Raw genomic sequence first — 8,245 nt, forward strand, 5'->3', positions numbered from 1 at the left:
GAGTTTCTATACAGTAAATCATATTCAGATAGTATTTATTTTACTTAAATTAGGTGTATGAATTCTCCTTCGTTTGTTTTATTTTTAAAATATTATTTTAACTAAAATATTATTGCTAAAGAAGCAAAATCAAAATGATATAATTATTTTGTTAAATAAGCTAACCATCAACTATTACATATTTTAACGACTATATGTTAACTTTTATACCATCGATCATGATTAAATAATATTCATTTGAAATATAATTACAACATAAAATCTCCTTCACTTATTTTACTCATTAAAATATTATTTTAATTAGGTTATCACTCTCGAAAAGAAGCAAAATCAAAATGAGATAATGATACTATTGTAGTTGTTAGTGTAGGATCGTATAGAACATGAGAGGGGAGGGGTGAATCGCGTTTTAAAACCTTTATTTTCATTTTTAAAACATTCATTGAAAGTTCGAGTATGTAATGGAAAAATAATTAATCAAAAGTAGTGAAAAGAAAGTACTTGTTTGGTTTTACTTGGTTCGCAACCCAGCAGACTACTACTCCAAGGCTCACGATCCCTTAGATCGTATCGATTAGGCAATCACTATTAATTCGTCATTTACAAAAGATTAGGAGCAACAATAAGTTTACTGTCCTTATAAAATACGTACAAAAAGATAAATGTAATAATAAAATTATACCTACTTGAAAACAATATCTAAAGTAGAGCGTCGATGTTGGAGTAGTGTTGCAATATCGTAGTCTAATTTCTAACGTAGAGTGTCGATGTTGGAGTAGTGTTGCAATATCATAGTTGAATTTCGAAGCAGTGCGAAGATCGTTTGAGCATAGAATAATTGAATCTCTTATTGCTAGTCGAACACTGCTTATATTAGTCATCCGAGGCACCTCTAGTGTGTTGAGAATCTTGTGGCTGGCTAGAAGGGGGGTTGGATAGACGGTGCCCTCAAATCGATCACTTCATACGTATTGTTAGTTTACACAACGAAATAATACAAATAACAAATAGAAAGATAATCTAAAAATAAGAAGGAAATACAAACCGCTAACACAACGATTTACGTGGTTCGGAGATAACTTGCTTATACTCCACGGCTTTCCATAAGGTGGATGATCCCTCAATCTGTCGGTGGATTAGTCCCCGGAAACTCCGGCTATCTCAAGTCTCTCATTGTGGGTGGAAAAGCCTCACCACAATACTCACCAAGACCTCTTGGATTACATAAGCACTTGAGAACTAGTAGACTACTAATTAGACTTTAACCAAGTCCAATTTCATCACCATGGCCAGCCATCCCAAGCTCCATCTTATAAAGCTTGGGAAGAAACAACCTTGTTATTTTACCGTTACCAGTCGACTGGTCCTTGCACCAGTCGACTAGTGACTAACCAACGGCTCTTTACCAGTCGACTGGTGCTAACACCAGTCGACTGATCCCAGTCATTCGGGCACAGAAACTCTTTGTGCTCACCCCAGTCGATTGATACAACCCTAAACCTAGAGGTTCCCTTCCCGAGTATATTTCTCTCGCACTCGGACCCTCACGACTCACTTGACTTTTCTTTGCAGCTTTAACCTCTTGCCTTCAAGCCTACTTCCTTTGGCTTTCGTCCCTCGGATGCATTCAAGCCCGCGACTCATCCCCAATGGCATCCTTCGCGTATGCCTCGAAGTTGCTTCCCTCGGTCCTTGTTCTTACTACCTTGTCCAAGGTCCCTCGGATGCTCCATCCTTCACTGGACCCGAAGTCATCAAGTTGAGTCATATGTGTATCCTGCAAACCTGCACACTCACATACACATATCAAATAACGAGGGTAAACCTAACTTAAACTCTTTGCCCAAACACCAAAACGCATAATCGCACGAACCATTGGGATTGCTCTTACAATCTCTCCCTTTTTTATGTTTGGCAATACGTTGAAGTTAGGAAAAACATAATAGCAAATAAACATACTAAAACAAATGGACTTTTGTTGCCAAGGCTACACAACTTGGACTTATACCGCCGAATGAACTTACATTGTCAAGGCTACACACTTGGACTTACATCGCCAAATGGACGTACGTTGCCAAGGCTACACACTTGGACTTACACCGCTGAATGAAAAATGCAAACATGCATTGAAACCTATCCCAAAGCTCCCCCTACACCTAAGCTCCTCATTGAGCTAGGAATTTTACCACAGGGATATTTAAGTACCTATCACAAGGTTCTCCCTACACAAAAGTACTTAAGGTTTTCCCAACTAAACCTTACTTCTCCCCTTTTACCTAATATTAAAAAGCTTCCAACAATATCCCAATTGTCAAAAACTTGATCATTAAACTGATCCTAAACTTATGTATTTATCCCCTATGGATCTCATACACCCACATGAGTTGACCCGGTCAAAATAAATGTTGAAAAACAATATCAGACTGGTATCAGTCGACTGCGCCCTTCGAATTCAACTCACAGAAACATTCTATGTTTGAAAACCACTGTTACTAGTTGACTGGTACTCTGATTTCAGCCTAGACAACATTCTGAACCTAGTTTCAGAAATGCGCCAAAAAATCTACAGACAACTAAAAATCTCTAAATTTTGTAGAGAGGTCTGTTTTACCTATGTCTACTTGGGAAAAATACATTTAAAATGTATCTATCACCAATCCCATGATTGACACAAAACTCAAAACTAGCTAAATGGTTCAATTGAACATTGACCTAAAGTCCTAGTTTTGGCTTCCTCTTGATGTATTTGCTGATACTAAACCACAATGCATCCCTAGCATTGGTTTATATGACATCTATACATCTAAAACCAATTATGATGCAATATGTGTCACACCCCGGGGGAGTCCCTGTTCGAAGAAATTTTGGCAGCACCTCCCCTGTACGGGTGACAATCTGAAATATTTCTACAGACATAATATACATCAGCCACAGGCGGCTGGAATATACACACAACCACGTAGTTTATAATACAGCCTACTTGGCTGATACAATAAAAACACAACCACACAGTTATATGTAAAGCAGCCCACTCGGCTGTATCAAAACCAAAACACAACGGAAAATGGCAGGAACCAAAAACAAACCAAACACAAAACTGTTAGCTGGCTAGGCTTACACAACCAACAACCAATACAAAATATCACATAACAACTTCAACACTCCAGAACAAAATCGGAGCACAAACTAAACACACTGACACATAAAACAAACAAAACATAAATAAAACCGATAGATCTTCTGAGGTGACGTGGGGACCAGCAGACAAGATACTCCAAGCGACATCATAAACAACCTGGTACTAGGAACTCCTATCCAGATCAAAAGGGTCGTCAAACCAGATACACAATATGCCTCCTGTATACATGTCAAACAAATGCATCCACCAAAATGTAGTATATAAGTGCAGCAAACACAAGCAAATAAATGCAATAAATGCATATGATGTCAATGACATGGTCACCCTTGACGCCAGTCAGTCATCTCACACACAATGGTGAGATTGAGTGGGTAGGGCTGTGACAACCGTGCACTCTGATGTCACTGCTCATGATGAGTGACCGAATGGACGGGATGCTGTCAGAGTACACACATACTCCTACCCCAAATCATAAATGGGGGAGCGCAATGCTCTCATCTCCCGGTACACCATGACGGGGAGGGATCCCTGACCTGCTACAACGCTGCGTCACACTAACCCATGAGTGGACCAACGGAGCCCTTGACAGAGCACCTGCTGCACCCTGCCTGAATATACCACTAACCCATGAGTGGTCGTGTGTGCACATACATGTAACTGGCGATGTGCTCAATAATAATGGAGCCGACAATCGCACAGCATGCAATCATACGAATGGTGCATGACACTAAGCATGACAATATCCTGTACCAATCCATATATATAAAATGTGTACCCTAGAATAAATTGACCTAATCAATGGTCTGGGTACACAGGTCATATAAGGAATCAAAAACCCTAGATTCTGAACATATCCACTTCCATAAAATATGTACCATCAATATACATGGATCAAAGAAAAAGGGTCTAGGTACACAGATCAGATATGATATAAAAATATAGGTACACATGCCAGATAATAAAAATCCAGAATCTAGTCCTAAACTCAGTAAAGCATGGTATGTCACTTACTCTAGGAACTAAGGTACTCATGGCTGTTGGGACCGAAAAGTAGCTAGAGGGGGGGGGGGGGGGAATAGCTCGTCGCGTGCTTCGTGGTTGACGTTGCTTGTTTCTTTGAAGATGTGCAGCGGAAATACAAGAAACAAAAACATACAACGCTAACACTTGGGATTTTACTTGGTATCCACCTCACAAGAGGTGACTAGTCCAAGGATCCACGCACACACACACACCTCCACTATGAAACACTCCTTTTCGGTAACTACCGAAGCGGAGAAGCCCTATAAGACTCTCAATACAAGAAGAAAGGAAAAGGAAACAAAATACAAGCACAAAAGCTTACAATGAGTACAGAAAACCCTAACTTCTCTTCTTAGCTTTGATCCGTCTCTTGACTTGGAAAACCTCCAAGATCCTTCAAGAACTGGCGATCTGAGCTTTGAGAGCGCTGTGGAGGAGCTGGCGAGAGATCTGAAATGAATCGGTGAAGAGATGCCGAAGGAGACGCTCGCCTTCAGCTCAAATACGACGCAACGGTCGGATCCCGATCGATTCGAAAACTCCCAATCGATCGGGGAGGCTTTGGATCGATTCACGGATCGATCCAGAGCGCCTCTGTGCTGTGGAAAAACGCCTGGATCGATCCACGGATCGATCCAGCGCTTATCGCGCGAAGCAGCAGCGTCCTAATCGATCGGCTGATCGATTGGGACCTCTGGATCGATCCAATGATCGATTCAGAGGCTCTCTCGGAAAGGCTGGATCGATCCACCGATCGATCCACTCTTGGTTTTTCCCAAAACCAAGTCCCAAGTCTCTCAAACCAACATCCGTCAACCTTGACTGTTGGTACATCATACCTAGCATCCGGTCACTCCTTGACTGCGAAAACTCCCACAAGTGTCCGGTCAACTTTGACCCACTTGGACTTTCTCTTCGTGCCAAGTATCCGGTCACTCCCTTGACCTACTTGGACTTCCACCAGATGTCTGGTCAACCTTGACCCATCTGGATTTCCTCGTGCCAAGTATCCAGTCAATCCTTTGACCTACTTGAACTTCCCAACACCAGATGTCCGATCATCCTTGATCCATCTGGATTTTCCTCGCCTGGCTTCACTCACCAGGGCTTTCACCTAGCTTCACTCACTAGGGTTTTCCATCTACCTAGCTTCACTCACTAGGACTTCCTTCGCCAGCTTCACTCACTAGGACTTTCACCGGCTTCACTCACCAGATTTCCTTCCGCCCAGCTTCACCACTAGGACTTTCCATCCGCCTAGCTTCACTCACTAGGACTTTCACCGGCTTCACTCACCAGGATTTCCTGCCAGCTTCACTCACTAGGACTTTCCATCCGCTAGCTTCACTCACTAGGACTTTCACCGGCTTCACTCACCAGGGCTTTCACCTAGCTTCACTCACTAGGGTTTTCCATCTGCCTAGCTTCACTCACTAGGACTTCCTTCTGCCTAGCTTCACTCACTAGGACTTTCACCTGGCTTCACTCACCAGGATTTCCTTCTGCCTAGCTTCACTCACTAGGACTTTCCATCTGCCTAGCTTCACTCACTAGGACTTTCACCTGGCTTCACTCACCAGGATTTCCTTCTGCCTAGCTTCACTCACTAGGACTTTCCATCTGCCTAGCTTCACTCACTAGGACTTTCACCTGGCTTCACTCACCAGGATTTCCTTCTGCCTAGCTTCACTCACTAGGACTCTCACTCTGCCTAACCTTCCAGTTAGGACTTCCCAGTCAGGTATCCGGTCACTTTTGACCTACTTGACTCTTCTTCATTCACACTGATCAATCCCTGATCAGAATCTCCCCATATGAACAACTGCACCTGCATTGTCCATGTGTCTATATGTATTGTCAAACATCGAAACTATGACCAATACTCAAGCTTGGTCAAACCAGTCAACCTTGACCTAAGAGATATTGCACCAACAATCTCCCCCTTTTTGATGTTTGACAATACCTTTAAGTTAGGGCTACTCTGAGTTAAGCTAATCCCACAGCCTTAACTCTCTTCATGCCAAAGTATGAATGTTGGTTCCCTTCATTCTCCCCCTATGACCTCCCCCATAGGTAATGAAGGCCTAACTTAAACCACACATTCTCCCCCTATTGGCACACATCAAACAACCACTATCTCTCCCCCTGAAGAGATACTCATCATTGGTTACAACTTCACTCGTTGAACCTTTATCCCTTTTTAAACTCTCCCCCTGAAGAGTTTCTCAAGGTCGTGATCAACATCATAATGAAGGTCTCATACCCTTCATTTTCCCTGCATTCTCCCTCAAAGTAGACAAATGCCCAACCTTGAGTATTTTTCAACCATTTGAAATACCACTTGAAATAATGAGGATATCCACTCCCCATTTCAAGTTCAAACGCTCATTCATGAGCATTTTCTGAAAAGAAGGTTAACCACCTTCCACGGTTCATGAAAAAAATAGTGTTCATGTCTTTAAAAAGTCCCTCCCCCTAAAGACATGGTGGTAACTTTTGTCATTGCACCAACAATGACTTGGAATCCCTAAACCTTTAGGAAACCCAAATTTTGAAGTTGTGAGGTTCAAATATTCAAAACTTTGAAACAAACCTCAACCTAACTTCAATATAGTCTTCCTTAACCAATCCACCCTTGTTTTCAACATGAAAACTCCCTTTTTATGTATACAAATGTATTTTGAGGGGTTTGGAATGGTTACCTAGACTAACATAGGTTCAAAATGCTGAAATCAGGTCTTCCCAGCCAAAATCAGTAACTTGGATCGATTGGAGTTGGGTTCCAATCGATTGAACCTTGCTGAATTGATTCACTGATCGATTCAGGATGTGTAGATCGATCGGCTAATCGATCCAGCGAGCTTCTGCTCGCTAGAATTGCCTTCTGAATCGATCCACTGATCGATTCAGGAACTCCAATCGATTCATGGATCGATTGGAGCTCTCATAGTTGCTGAATTTCAAATTCAGCCAACTTCAGAAATCCCTAGAAAATTCTACAAAAATCTAAAAATCATGAAATTTCGTGTAGACATTATTTAGGGCATACTTTATCATGGAAAAATAGTTTTTTATGAAAATACATCATATTTTTCAAAGATTGACACATGCTTGAAAACTTGCTAAAAACTTTAGCGTTTTCTTCAAGTTTGTGTCTAACTATTCAATGGTGATTACTGTCAAAAGCTAGCCTTCACCAAGGTTTTCCAAAAGCATTTTAAAATAATTTTCAAAACCAATATCCCATCACATTCCTTGGGCTTAATGCACATGACTTGTACATTAGCTTTCCCAATGATGGGAAAACACATAACTATGTGTTTTGATGAACCTAAAACTCAAAAGAATGCACTAAATCAACATCTTGAGTTTTGTTCATCTTCCTAACATCTCACTTGTACCTAATGTGCACTAAAACACATACAAGTCACCTTATAGTCCTTGTGAGATGTGAGATTTTGGCTTTGCCCTATTATAGGGATCATGCATATATATCTAGGTATTTTAGAGATATTAGACATCCACCTAGGATGTCACTTGTTAATAAGTATTGTTAAATGTCATTTGTCCTTAATTATAAGGAATTAAGCTTAATGCATGAATATGTAATGGCATACATCAAAAGGAAATAATTTTTCAAAAGAAAATATCCTATAACTACATGATGTATGAATGTCATGACATGGTATTTTTGGATTTTTCATAATAAAACATGAATGCAAAAATAGACATGATGTCATGACATATGATGGGCAAATAATCATGGCAAGGTTTAGTATAAATAAAATATACGTAGATTGCCTATCTAAGTATCCTTAACCACTTAGCTATCTCCACTTGTTTTAACTTAAAAACGTTAAACCTAGATTGCCCTAAATGCTTCAAAGAAGTGTCAAAACCTAAATTGACATTTCTATTTCTCTTGATTTGTTTATACCACTTAAAAATTAAGCATATCCTTAAATATTGGCATATTCCATTTTTCCTCAAGAGTAAACACATAAATCAAGGCCTAGATTGACCTTAAATTTTCTAAGAACATACCAAAAACTCAACTTGGTAGTTCTTATGATTTTCCCAATT

This window comes from Zingiber officinale, chromosome 3B (genome assembly GCF_018446385.1).
Source record: "Zingiber officinale cultivar Zhangliang chromosome 3B, Zo_v1.1, whole genome shotgun sequence".
NCBI classification, from domain to species: Eukaryota; Viridiplantae; Streptophyta; class Magnoliopsida; order Zingiberales; family Zingiberaceae; genus Zingiber; species Zingiber officinale.